Consider the following 14227-nt stretch of genomic DNA (forward strand, 5'->3'; position numbering starts at 1 on the left):
TCCCCAGTCCTTCATGTATTTTTAGGTGAGGAAATCGTCTCAGCACTGTTCTGTATTTTGGGAGCAGAGATCCTGGCAAGAAGGCAGCCATGTACATTTTGGGAGCTGTGCACTGTGCCCACTGGCAGAATGCTTTCCAGGCCCGCAGGAGGTAGCGTCCCATCAAGACCCTTACACTGATGAGACTCTCCAAGTGGTCAAGGCTATGTCCAGCCCTTCTGGGTCTTTGCGTGCCCACTGCATAACAGGCTTTAAGTTTTGCCCACCATGAAAACCAATACCACTGCTTACGATCATGTTTGTGGACTAGGGGTCAGAGGATGCTGGGTTCACATCTCAACTCTCCTCCTTATGGGCCCTTATGTGGCAAGAGGTTTGCTTTCCTCTTTAGCTGGGTTTACTCATCCAGTGGTCAAAATAGTCTTTACTGGGTTTCTTATGCTTAAAACGTATTCTTGCAGTAGATACACTTCCCAAATGACACAAGGGCTCCGTAAATTGTAGTTCTTAATATTGTTGTGAACTCTTCAGACAGAAAACTTTTAACAGAGGATGTCCAGTAAGCTGGACTAGATATTTGATGTGGAGAAAAGAATTAAATACAGAAGGACTTGGGATTGTGCCATCTGGTCCAGTGAATGTCATGTTGCACTTGCTGTTTTTCCTGATGCATCAGGCAGAATGGCACTTAGCTATGCATAATCCTCTTGCTCTTTGTTTTCTCGGGCACAGGGTCTCATGCACCCCATGTGATACCCAGAATGTTCTTGAACTTCTTATCCGTATCCTCCTGAATGAGCTACCTTGCCAGGTTTATAAGGCACTGGGGGTTGAACCCAAATTCTTCATGCCTGCCTGGTAGGCGAGCACTCTGCCAGTGCTACACGCCCCACGCCCCCCACCCCGCCACCCAGCCCTCCTGATCTCTGTTATGTAAAAGTTCGGAGGCTGACACAGCCTGATCTGTGAGGAAATGTTCAAGTTCTCAACATAACTGTGCTAACAGTGCTTGTGCCTTTGCAAGTACGTTCAGATGTTCTCAGCCCCCTCCGGTCCTAAGCTCCCATTTTTCATGGTTAACGGGCTGTCACCACTATCTAGCCATCTCCAAATAGCAGCAAGTGCAGTGTGCAGACCTCGATGTAGATAGCCTTGGAAGCAGCTGACACGTTGTCATCGCAGTGGGGGCAGAACGGCAACGCCGAGTGACTGATGGGACCTGGTAGAGCAACCTGCCCTCAATTAGTTTTGCATGGATTTTCTGAATTGTGCCTTCTCCGCAGGCTGTAGTACTGCAGGCTGCTGCTCTAGCGCCTGGAAATGTGTGCTGTGGGTAGAGATTACTCCCTTGGATTTTCAGAACCCCGGGCATCTGTCTCATTACTTAGACACTCTTTATCTTGCTGGGGATCTGTGGCCTCAAAGGTGAAGAAGAGGACAGAGCCACCAGCCCAAAGGAGCAGGAGTGATTGGGTGGTGTTAATCAGATGGATGCCCCACAGCCCCATATCAGGAAAGAAAATGTGTTTGAGATTAGCACATTATCAGAAAAATGCTTGCACTTATCTTATTCCTTGAATAAGTTGCAAGCTATTTCTCCTCCTCGCTCACAGCAGCAGACTAGTGAGCCAAACCTGGAGTCAGAAAATGTTGAAATGTTGTCAGATGGGGAAAGTTATTTTCGTGGGTCTGTGTTGCCACATCAGCTAGCAATGTATTGGCTCCCTACGGGTTATAGGCATGGTGGAGCAGCTCTGGTCTCCTGGACGATCCTTAACTCTGTCCTGGAGGCACAATGGGCAGGAAAAGTATTGAATTGGATAGGATCTGCCCCAGGGCTGGGGAGACAGCTCAGCTAGCAAAGTGTAGAGTCCAGATCCCCAGCACCCATGTAAAAGGCCGGGCATGGTGCATATCCATAAATAGTGCTGTGTGTAATCCTACTGATGGGGAGGTAGAGGCAGGCCAGTCACTGGAGATGAATGGCCAGTCTGAGCTGGTGAGCTCCAGGTTCAGCGTGAAAATGCCTCAGAAAATGAAGTGGAGACGTGATTGAGGAAAACACCTGACACTGGCCTTAGGTACACACGCTTGTGCAAGCATGCATGTTCCTGTGCATGCATGCACTCATCCCTATGCAACCTTGTGCACACATACACACACACACAAAAAAAGACTGGAATAAGGGAGAGAGAACAGGGGCGGGGAGGGATGAGAAAAGATGAAGAGTTGGTCCTAGAATTTCTTCAGCATCCCTTACGTGCATGTCCTAACCAAGACAGCCCCCATACCCTGCTCCCTCCTGAGCCTGCATTCAACCACTTTGTAGATCTGGCGTGTCCAGGGTGATCCTCTCCTGCCTCTTCACCATCCTCGGTACCCTATACTGGCTCGTGGCTCCTGCTAGTTGAATACCACCCAGCAAACCTCCTGACTTGCCGCCCTTCCTCCTCTCTGTGAACTCAACCACTTTTTACATAGGAACGTGGCCCTGTTTAACCCTGCAGAGTCTCCACGGCCTTCGAGGGACATCTTGGGTGGAGGCGGCCTCTACTTAACCCACTTCCTTCCCTTCTTACACCGCGTCTGTACTTCCTTAGATGTAGAAGTCCCCTTCTGTGCCTCCACATGCCTCCACATAATCTCCAGCCTCTATCTAGAGCTATTTTCTTCCTGGTTTCATATAGCAGTTCCTGTGTGTGTTCCAAATGCAATATGGCTGTCGCCTTCCAGGAGCCGACCTTGACTTTCTCCATGTGGTTTCTCAGAGCCAGACTGGAATTTCTACCCATAAAACTCTAGGATTTTTCACGCTATTCTCTCCATGTCTCTGCCCACTGATAACTGTCTTTCAGGTCTGTTTGATGCCTCTTGTATAGGCCAGGCAAAGCCTTGGGAACTCGCTCATCAAACAGGTGGAATCTTACGAATAAAAGTGGCAGTGGGCATAAAAGGAATGTCACACACGGCAGTCATCGTCATTTGTGCCACTTCCTCAGGCCATGTCTCACGGCCACACCACGCCAGAGTAGGCCAGATAATATTTTCTGAGAACTCTGCATTCAGCTGTTTAATCACAATTACTCTACTTGTTGCCCTCTCCCCCACGGGCTCATGTGTGAACAATGAAAGGAAGTGTATTTTTAGAACTGTTGACACGGATGGTTAGAGAAAACAGATGCACTGGAAGAAGCATCGCGGCAGCTTTCTGACAGTGAAAGAGTTTGAATTTTTTGTCATTCAACCTGCACTACTAAAGAATCCTTATGCAAATTTAACCAGGTGCCTAAAAGCCTTTGACCTACCTGAGCATGCAAAATAGAACTCAATCTAGTGACACACTCCGTGACTGCCCAGCTTCTCAATAAACAGGAGGTCTGGAGTGTGCCTGGCCTCCTGTGGGCTAGCAGACACTGCAGATAAACCGACTGATGCGGTGGTCCATTCTGGAAGAGGGGTAGCCTAGGACACTGGAGCCTGCTCCTTCTGGTTGTTTGGTTGTTTGTTTGTTTTAGCTTGCCTTGGGGGTTGTGCAGTTTGACTGAGTAGTCACAACAGATGAAGTTGCATCATAACCACCTTCCAGGCCATCTTTTCACAGGACAATGACATCATTTTACTAAAATAGGTTTCCAGGGATGCCCTGTGGCTTAAACAGCAGAAACTGTTTAACCACTCTAGAAGCCAAGAATCAGAGATCGCCATGTAGGCAGGGCCAAGTTCCCTCTGATGATGTTAGGGAAGGATGCACCCAGCATCCTTCCAGCTTCTCTCCTGGCTCCTGTAAGTTTCCAGGCTTGTAGCAGCCTCATTCTGGCTCACATGTTATTTGCATGGCATGTGCCTGTTTCTAGACTCCTCCTCTTCATACGGGTGTCGGACACATTGGATCAGGGGAGTACCCTTCTGCTTCATCACCTCGTCTTAACTGACTGTGTCTGCAATGACTCCACGTCCTAAGAAGGTCACGCTTGACAACACCAGAGGGTAATGTGTCTACATATACATTTGGAGGCACACTTGAACAAAGGCCCCAAAGTGGCCATTATAGGAGGTGGCCATGTGTCTAGTAGCTGCGCATTCAGCCGCAGACCCTATCTGGAGAGATGACTTCAGGTAACCAGGTCCCTAGAGGATATGATGTAATCGCATACTCCCCCAGGAGCTATTTATGGCCCACAAGCCTGTGAACATTTGGATGTGTGCGAGCAGAAAAGACAATGAGCCAGACAGACTTCTCCACCCACTTGGGAGCGCTCGGGTGGCTCGGCCGCCCCTTCCTCCAGCTCCACAATGAATCTGACATGAGAAGCGGGCCTGGTGCTTTCAGGTAGAGGAGCCTCTTCAAAACATCATGTGGGTGTCAGTTCCTTTACGAGCCGTTTAAATGAGTTAAAACACAGAGGCCCACGGCAGTATTAGATCATAAGATAACCAGTCCTCCAAGAGCCTGGGACCAAATGTGCACAGCGCTGCGATGGTTGAGGATTACTAAATTTGGATCTGTTACTCCGCACAGCCTGGAGTAGACACTGTACAAAAGCCAGTGAACAGGAGCGGGAAGGGTGGCTCAGTGGCTCAGGGCACTTGTAGTTCTTGCAGAGGACTTAGGTTCAATTCCCAGAACCACTGTAGCTCCAGTTCCAGGGGATCCAATGTTCTCTTCTGGCTCCTGAGGGCATCAGACATAAGTGTGGTGCACATGTAAACATGCAGACAAAACATTCATGCATGTAAAATAAGTTGTAAAAAAAATTTAAATGTGAACAAATAACTGTGTTCTCTGGGTATGATTTATAGGCCTCTCCCCTTCTCTTACCTTCTGTTCTAGAAGAGGAGACATGCCTGGTTTCTAGAACTTAATCCACACAGGGTAGATCACAACTCCTTGGGTAGCATCCTGCATGGAGTCTGAGACGTACCCGTTCCATCCTGCTGTAGCCATCCTTTGGAGAAAATCCCATAGCCAAGCCAGTACCTACTCATGGGAAATAGAGCCTTTTACATATTTCATCATTATGGCTGTGGTGACAAAAAGACAGAGATGGGCAGGCCTGGTGCAAAGGAAGCAAAGACCAGTTACCCTCAGAATGAACTTCATTAGGAGAGAGAACCTCACAACCAATAAGCAAGGAGGGGGCATGGTTAGAGAGAGAGAGATCATCACCAACATATGAGGACGTTGGGAAGACAGCTTAAAGAAGGAGAGTAAGAGAGAGATCTGGCATGTACACCAGGGCAGGGGGCCTGACGGGGCACAAGAGAATGTCTTCAGAGAACGCCCTGAAATTTATAACCTTTGCCCAGGGGCTGAGAGAGCCTGGCCTCAAAACCAGTTTGGACATAGATACCAGAGTTGCTTGTTCATTGCAGCAGCAGCAGCTAAGGAAGGGCCGTGGTGTAGCATCAGAGTGCAGAGAGCAGAGTGGCAGGAGGGGTGCAGCCTCATTGGGGGCTGCGGGGGGTGTCAACTGGAGTCTGTGAGAAATTTCCTTCATCTCACTGAGCCCTTGCTTACCCCGTGTTGTAACAACCTCTGCATGTACCTGACATGACAAGGCTTACCTGAGTGTCACCCATTGCTGTTTTTCTAATACCCTGTGCAGAGCCTGGCCTGCACTTAACTCCGTGTTTGATACCCAGTTGTTGACTGACTGAATGAGCTCCTGCTTTACTCTTTAATGACACTGCTCTCAAGTGTCATCAGGGATGCAGATAACTTGAAGTGATGTCTGCTCATCCTTCCAAGTTGCTTTCATTGCAAAAGAGTTTATTTAGTTAGCAAAGAGTGCACCCCTCCCGCCATGGAGTGAAGGAAGCAGCGCTGTTGATGGACTCCATAGAGCTGAGTCCCAGTTCAGCCTTCACAGGCCGCATAATCTGTGACCAAGACTCACTTTCCCTGATTTGAGCCTCAGTTTACTATCCTGAAAAAGAGGCCCTTTGACTTATCTCAGAGAATTACTGGAGAAAGTCTAAGAGGGGTGGGGGACAGACAGGAGAGCTCCATGTGAGTGAGAGTGCTGAATAAAGCACAGGTGTTGCTCCAGCACAAGGTGGTCTTTGAAATAGGATCGGTCACTGGGTGGCATGAACAAGAAATGCCCTGTGTTTCTGAGAAGTGCCGGGCAGGTAGGCATGCTCAGGGCTTCGAGCCTGGCCTGCACTTTGGCAAAAGAGGCCATCTTAGCTAGGCAGAGGGAGGGAGGGAGGGAGGGCAGCCTGAGCAGCTGTACTAGCGTGTGAGAGCAAGGAACGTGTATGTGGCAAGTCAGAGAGTTGCCCTAGAGCTGTTGGAGGAAGCCAGAGGGACCTGTGACCAGCCTGCATGTCATGGAGTAGGCAAGAGGTGCTTAAATTCAGATAGTTAGGCAAAATTGCTGGTCACGTTCTATACGTGTGGTGTCATACCCAGTGATTGCTTTATTCGAATGGTGCGGCAAGAGCTCAAGCCACCAGAAGCCTCTTCTCTGGACACTTGCATGCTCCTGCTCTATCACTGTTTACAGGTATTCCTCTTCTGCCATTGGCACCTGCCCGTCCTTCGAGAGTGAGCTCAGCTCCAGGTTTTGTGCTGGATGGTCCTCCACAGCAGCCCTCTCCCTTTGCCTGATCCTAAACACACACGCAGAGGAATATTTATTCCATTCTCAGAATTCTGTTCATAGATCGCTACCTGCGTATCATGACGTTGCACTGGCCTCTCTGTCTCCTGGACACTATGCGCTCCAGACCTGCCCCTGTAGATTCTGCTGTATCGTATATAACTTGTTCTGTGTGTGTGTGTTCAGCAACTAAGGGAACCAAGGGAGGAGGGGGAAATCTCTCTGCAAACTCTGTGTTCTTGACACAGCAAGGCTATCTTGTCCCTTTGACAATGGCAAGAGCTATATCTGAATCACTACCGGGAACCGTATTTCATACCACTGAAGTCACATGACCCATCGGGAGCCATTGTCCAGACCTTAGAGGGGATCTTTCCAGTCCAGTGGAATTGTTTCAAGCTACTACTGTCTCTGACTTAGTTTTACCTTTAACAGCATCTTAGTCCATTTGTGCTGTGATAATGAAATAGTATAGACTGGGTAGCTTAAAAAAAATAACAGAAATGTGTATCTCATGGAAGTCTGAGGTCAAGGCAGCAATAGGGTTGGTGTTTTGGTGTTCCTGGCACTCACATGTCACCTTCTGACTCTGTTCAGGTGGTGGAAAGAGTGAGAGAGCTCCATGGTGCCTTCTTTCTCTGGGAATGACCCCATGTCTCTGGTCTCTATTTCTCCATGACGTACCTACTTCCTGGTGCTATAACCTTGGGGGCTAAGACTAGACTGAAGGTAGAATTTAGAACACAACAGGCAGAGATAATGGCAGGGTGTTGCTTACGAACAGAAATGGTAAATTATGGCGTGGTGGCTTAAATGAAAAAAATGTGCCCTCCCCCCTTGCACTCTTCTGACTCTTTTTTTTGACACTTGTGACTCATTGTTTATAGAAATCAACAGGTCTTTTCACACACAAACGTCCTTGAGTTCCTTAAGTATATATAAATGGCAAGGCTATTAAACTGAACAGTCCTATGGTGGGATTATTTTGACACCAAAATATATAATTGGGTATCAGCATTTTTTAAGGGCTTCTCACAACTTTTCAATTATATTTGGGGTAAGGGGATGTAAATTATGCGTTTAAGACATTTATTTTTATATTCTAAGTTACTAGAAAGAAAAAGTATTTTTGAAACGTGCTAATTTTTTAATTAAAAGGTGACTCTGGGGCTGACACAATATCCTTTTGCCTTGGAGAAAATTAGTGTTAGCGCGGCCTGTCTCTAATCTTTTACTCACTTCCACCATTTTCACTCCTCCACAGCTACTGTCGGCCTTATAGTCATTGCCATGTTTTTTTTTCCGTCATTGTTTTGTTTAAGCTACAAGCCATCAGAATTAATTGTGGGAAAAAAAAAAGATTAGCACAGGCTTGGCAGTTCATCTTGCCGTCTTAACCCCCACTCAGGGGACATAAGCAGGAAGACCACAAGTTCAAGGCCAGCCTGGGCTATCTAGTCAGTTCAAGATCAGCCAGGGATCAATAGCAAGACTGTCAAAGAAACAAACAAAACAAACAGACAAGAAAAATCAAACAAGCCAGTGCTGAATCCGATTGGCATCAAGGTCTTGTAGGTATAATTCTGTGGGTGCACACCATGGTCCTAGTACAATCGCTACAGACCCCCCAAAGGGTGTTTCTTCTCATTCCAGTTATGCCATGGGCACAAAGAAAGAACTTAACCCAGACTACCATGGGCTCTGGTTCAATGCCGACTGTAATTTCCCCCCTCTTTGGCCCCACAGCTATTTCCTTTTAACATTATCAAAAGACTTTTTTCCCCCCTAATGAACCATGAAAATTGATTGTATCTTGCCAGGAGGGTTCTTCCTGAGTCTTGAGATATTAAAGATTTTATGAGAACCCCGTGAAGAACATCTTCTTGAATCATTTACATTTTTCCCCTTTTGTGGGCTTATGTAACCATGCAGAAAATCTAAGAATAAGTGAGCTATTAGCGTGCCATGTGCTCTCCTGCAGGCAGCCAGGCTGTGGAGTGGGAGACACCAGTGCCAGGGGTTGTTGATAGTGTGAAGGGGGCGAGGGTTTCTGAAGGAAAGCCCTGGGGAACATCTGTAGCTAATTGAACATCCAATCAATTATTATTGGGCTTCCCCTTCCCTCCTGTCTGTGTTCAACCATCTTTTTTTCCTGTGGCCACAGGCTCTATAGTGGCCCTGAGCCTTCCGGTACTAATAGCTGATACTATTCGGATTCTCGAAGCAATTTGGGTAGCTGTAGACAACTAAATTGGGGATGAGAGAGAATTCTGACGTTGCTTGTATAGGAGAGTAGCAGGTAGCATTATCATCAGTAGAATGAACCGTGTCCCCATTTATAAACGACAAGAAGTTAGGCCAGAGTTCCTCCCATTGCAACATGTGGTTGCCAGTTCAGTGCACATCCCCAGAAGAGTGCATGATTGTCAAGGCTAGAGAATGAGGAATGAACCTCTTCTGATTTCCCTGATTTTCACAGCTTGGTGTCAAGGGTCACAGAGTGGGCTCAGGCCGTGTGTTAGCATCTGAGGGAGATCCTGGCATTGCAGAGCAGTTGACGGCTGTTTCCTCAGACACGATTCTCCTGGAAATATTTGCTAAGCATTCTGTATGCCATATAACAAACATACCAACAAACACAACTGTTTGTTGTGGTTAGGGAAAAGAAAGATAGGAAAGAAAGTGGGTAGGAAGGGATGGAGGAAGAGAGGGAAAGAAGAAAGGAGGGAAGGATGGAGGGAGGGGGAGAGAGGGAGGGAGGGAGGGAGAGAGGGAGGGAGGGAGGGAAGGAGGGAGGAAAAGACTTATCTGTTTAAAGGTGACTTTGTCATGGACATACCTCGTTGTGTTGTGGTTTAGAGTGTCACCCACAGGCTTCTGTGTTTGAACCTGTGATCTTTAGCAGGTGGCAGTGTTTTATAAAGTTATGAAACATTTACAAGTGGATACTTCGTGAGGAAATTGGGCCCTGGGGGAGGTCCTTGAGGTTTTATAGGCTGGCCTGGCTTCTTGTCTACTCTCACCTTAATTTACTCTACATGCTTATTGTGTGTTGTGAGTATATTCCTATCTATATGCTCAGGGGCATGAGTATGGAGGCACATGTGTGGAGGGTCACAGCGAGGGTCATGGGAAAACTCTCAGGAGTTGCCTCTTTCCTGCCACCTCGCGGCACCCAGGGCAGGAACTCACTTTGTCAGCACCTCTCCAGCTGAGCCCTGCCACCTGCAGTCTAAGGCCCTGCTCTCTGCTTCTTGGCTGCAAAAGCAGCATGCTTTGGCCCAAAGATGAACTATGGTATCAAACTGTGGACTGCCAGAAATCCATCCTTAGGTTTCTGCTGTCTGATATTTCGCCTCGGCCATTAAAAAAAAAAAAAAGGTACCTGGTGGCTGGCAGGCAATAATACAGTCTCTCTGACTCTCCGTACCTCCCACCCCGCCCTGGCAATACCATAGGCTCATTCCTCTTTCTCCTTGGTGTTGTCCCTTTTGTGTGCCGATGGGGCCTGAGCTCGGGGAGGCTGTTTGATTGGAAGAAAGAGGCAGGAAGTGTTGGTTCTATCCAGCAGCTGCCTCTCTCATTCTCTCCTCTCAGAGTCCCAGGGTGGGTATGTGTGTGAGTGGGCGTGTTTGCTCTGTCAGCCCAAGCTGAGTTCTGAAGACAAGTTAGCAGGGATCAGCTGCTGCAGCAAGGTAGGTCAGGACAGGTTTTGTTTTGTTTTGTTTTGTTTTTTGCTCTGCTGCAAAATTAGACATTGTTAGGGGCTCAGGTTGACCCTGTACCCTATGCTTGTCCTTGACAAACTACCAGCAAGCACACAGGCTACACTGTAGGTATTCTGTGCCCCTCTGAGGTACTTCTGTTCTTTTAGTATTTCCCTTCCAATAGCATCGACATCATAAAGTACTAGGATTTCTTCCTTTCATCCTAGGCACCAGCTTAGCTCCATGTCACAATGGGCTGGGAGCTGCTGATCCTGAGGGCACACACTTACCCTGCAAAGCCCTCTGGCCCCACAGGTGTCCTTTCAGCACTATGGAACAAGGCAGCAATGCCATGGCGGATACATCGCCACTTCCACCTTTGGAGACATTTCCTCTCTAATTGATGCTCACTTGGACCGGAGCTCTTCCGTTAAGGTCCAGAGGTGCTCATTAACACAAATGCCGGTTTGCGTGGGAGATGTGGCTTATCGTTATGAATCTGAGACGGGGCTCTGAGGAACGTGTTATGGAGGGCATTTATAGATTGTTAAATTAAAGGATTAGTGTTATACTAAACCATTTTCAGGTTAATCAGTTGTGGGAAACCAGTTTTGATGTTTAAGCAGGCTTGAACTATGGCTTTGTAGTTAGGGAAAAAAGTTATTAAGCTACTTTTATTTCTAATAAGCCATCCAGCTTGCTAATTGAGCATACTGTACAATTTTATACTTAACTAAATATGGTTTTGTTCTCTCTTTTTTTAAACGAATGAGACAGTTGTATTTTGTTTCCCCAACTGGATCATAAGCTTTTTAATGTATGCATATATTTTTCTTTTGGAGAGGTTTGTTTGGGGGTATTTATTTATTTATTTATTTATTTATTTATTTATGAAAGGCTTCATACCACAGCCCTCACTAGATTGATTCATTATGTAGCCCAAACAGACCTCAAATTCAAAGTGATCCTCCTGCCTCTGCCAGCTAAGTGTTGGGATCACAGGCAAGAAGCACCATCCCTGGCCTCTGTTTTGTCTGTGGGTATGTGGGCAGATGTATGTACACATATAAACATGATCATGGCCATATTCATGTGCGTGTGGAGGCCAGAGGCCAACCTTGCCTGCAGTGCCTTAGGCTCTCTCACTGGCCTGGGGTTTGTCAAGTAAGCTGGGCTGATTGTTTCTGCCTCCTTGTGCTGGGACTACAAGTGTGTGCCACTCACTGTTCTTGGCTTTTGTACGTGTGCTCTGGAGCCTGAACTCCAGTCCTAGTGATTGTATTAGGAGCACTTTATCAATTGGACTGTCTCCCTGGCACTTTTGTTTACAAAGTCTGATTCTGTGGGCTGGCCTTGAACTCAAAGCAATGCTCCTGCTATAGCCTCCTAAGTGTTTGGAATTATAGACTTGAGGTTCCACATCCAGCTTTAACATCATTTTTTCTGCTCCTAAACTAAAAGTTTCTACTAAAATTCTAAATAGATAGGGCAGATGCTAAAGAATTTGTTTATGGAGTATCTGTTTCTTTTTTAGAAGGTGATCCATGTGCAATAATGAGATTTATGCAAGGGGTGCTTCATACAACACATGTCTGTTTTCTATACATCTATAGAATATGTCAATTTATAACCAATGTGTTATTAGTAATAGGGAGAGTGCTGTGGGGTTCATGCTGAAGTATAAAGGAGGCTCAAGAGGGTGAAACCGGAAGTGATGCTGTTGCCTGGTAAAGACATGACCTGTTTGTGGGCTATCGCCAATTCTCTCACCAAGAAGCATGCATGGGACAGATCGAAAGACCTGCTTCTATTTATCCTTCACTTGGCAGCAAATCATCACCTTTTAACCACACACAGTAACAAGTGGCTGGAGCAGTTAGAATGCTCAGCAAGTACAGATTCCATACAAGGGAAACTAAGATATAGGCCAGAAATAATCATGCATTTGTTAGGGAGGGCCAAAGGACACAGCATCGTCAAACTATGACTGATATAAAAATAATCACAGACTCCCGGGAACAAAATGAGCCTATGTGAGAGCCACTCAGGCTACTCTGACCAAATAATATCCTAACCCTCCTTAAGTAAGAATTACCTAAGGACCCATGTAACCCCGGGGTCCCTCCCCCCGGGAGCCTCTTGCTCACACTCACGTCCCCGGCTCAGGCTCTCCTTCTGCCACACCGCACCCCTGCCTACATACATACACTCCCGTCTCTTCTTTATTACAGTCACACTTTAAAATATCTGTGTTACTCAGAGTCCTCTGCAGGAATACAAAGATAGAATAAACATATATTATAAACGCGGGTATGGTTTATTATGTCAGCCCCTCAGGCAGTCCAACATTGGGTGTCTGCACTCTGGAGAGGCTGAGAAGCCTGTGTTTGCTCTGTCCATGAAGCTAGCTGCCTCAGCAGTCCCAGGCTGGCACTGAAAAACCTGGAAGATCCTTTAAAGGTCTCTTGTCCTCAGCTCACATCGGAAGGCCAAGAAGCTGAATCCTGGCATCAGCTAATGGTGGCAGCCGGGACTGTAGCAGCAGCAGCAGCAGCAGCGGAGGTGGCGGCATAGCATCTCTCACCAGGAAGGATTAAAGGCATGCAGGGAAGCAAGCATTGTCTCTCCCTGACTTTTGTATATCTGTGCAACCCAGGAAGGTAGCATTTGATCTCTAGGGGCAGGGCTCTCCTCTGCCTCCCCAGTGCTATGATAACAAAGGCACACCCCTACAGACCCACCAAGAGGCATATTAGTTAATAGACCCAATCAAGCAGACAGCCAAGGTTAGCCATCACCATGTCCGGCTCCGCATACCGACATAAAGCAGTCAGCGGATGAAACACCTGAGATGGCCACTGTTGCCAGCTGTTTGCGGATAGAATCTACTTTATTAGATTGAGTGTGCTAGGGACCCTGCAGAGTGTCACTGTGCTTCAGGCCTGGAGACCTTCACTTGGTTGACAGTTTTCTTTCTAACTCGTGCGTCTGTTGCGCCTGTCAGCCTGTCCTCAGTAAGCCAAGTAAAGGAGCCAAATTAATAGTGAAACACAGAAAAAGACTTAATCCAGTGTGACCACATTGGAAAGAGGGACAAAAAGATTCAGGGACTGCCCCCCCTTCTACCCCATCTTCTTCATGATGCTAAGGGTTAAATAGAAACCTACAGGCAGAAACTAAACAGTCAGCCTTGACACGGTCCCTTGCCCTCCATGGTCTCATCCCTTAGATTGTCCCACAAGGTCAGTTTCTCCTGGAAGGCCATCTAATGAGTTGTTAAGTTTTTCTCTGAGAGACAAGTTCCTCCTTGGCTGCCTCCAGGGCTTCAGCCATTTCATCTCTCCTAAAAGAGATCCCTAGGGACATTGTAATTTCTTGGGGCCCATTGTTTCAATACTCTGCTAGCTGCAGAGGGCACGTGTCTCTTCGGTGTTCACTGCACACAGGCTGGTTACAACCTGTCCTCCCGTCACAGACTCCTACTTAGAATTCGTTTAGCTGCTCTGCTTCCTGTTTTCCAGTTCCTTCTGCTTTCATAAATTAGACATGAGTTGAACAATATGTATCAGCAATGTTCTACCGAGACAGCTGGCTTATTTCCTCATGTATACCCTTGACTTCATCAACTAGCCAATGTATTACTGAAATTTGATAATATCACATGATGCAACAGAAAAAAGACCTCAAAGAAATGAGCAGATCTCTTTCTCTTTAGACACTGGGGATTAATTTAAATTAAGATATTTACTGACTTGGTTCAAGTACTGTTTCATATTCCTCAAGAGCAGCCTAGTGTTTTAGTCTTCAGCTGTCATGTGCTCCTTACCCAGCGAGCTGAAGTGGGACTAGTACTATTTAAAACACCTCTGAGGTTTCTAGCAGCCTCTGTGTTAGGTAGGATATTCTCACTCAGAA

At 46.9% G+C, this 14227-nt stretch overlaps 1 protein-coding gene across 23 annotated transcripts in view; it reads left to right on the forward strand.

The window, feature by feature from the left end:
- Window positions 1-14227, forward strand: part of ATXN1 (ataxin 1) — a 422279-nt gene that overhangs the window by 349471 nt on the left and 58581 nt on the right. The gene's annotated exons all lie outside the window — the stretch shown is intronic.

The sequence above is a fragment of the Acomys minous genome (assembly GCF_964271855.1).
Source record: "Acomys minous genome assembly, chromosome: 9".
Lineage (NCBI taxonomy): Eukaryota > Metazoa > Chordata > Mammalia > Rodentia > Muridae > Acomys > Acomys minous.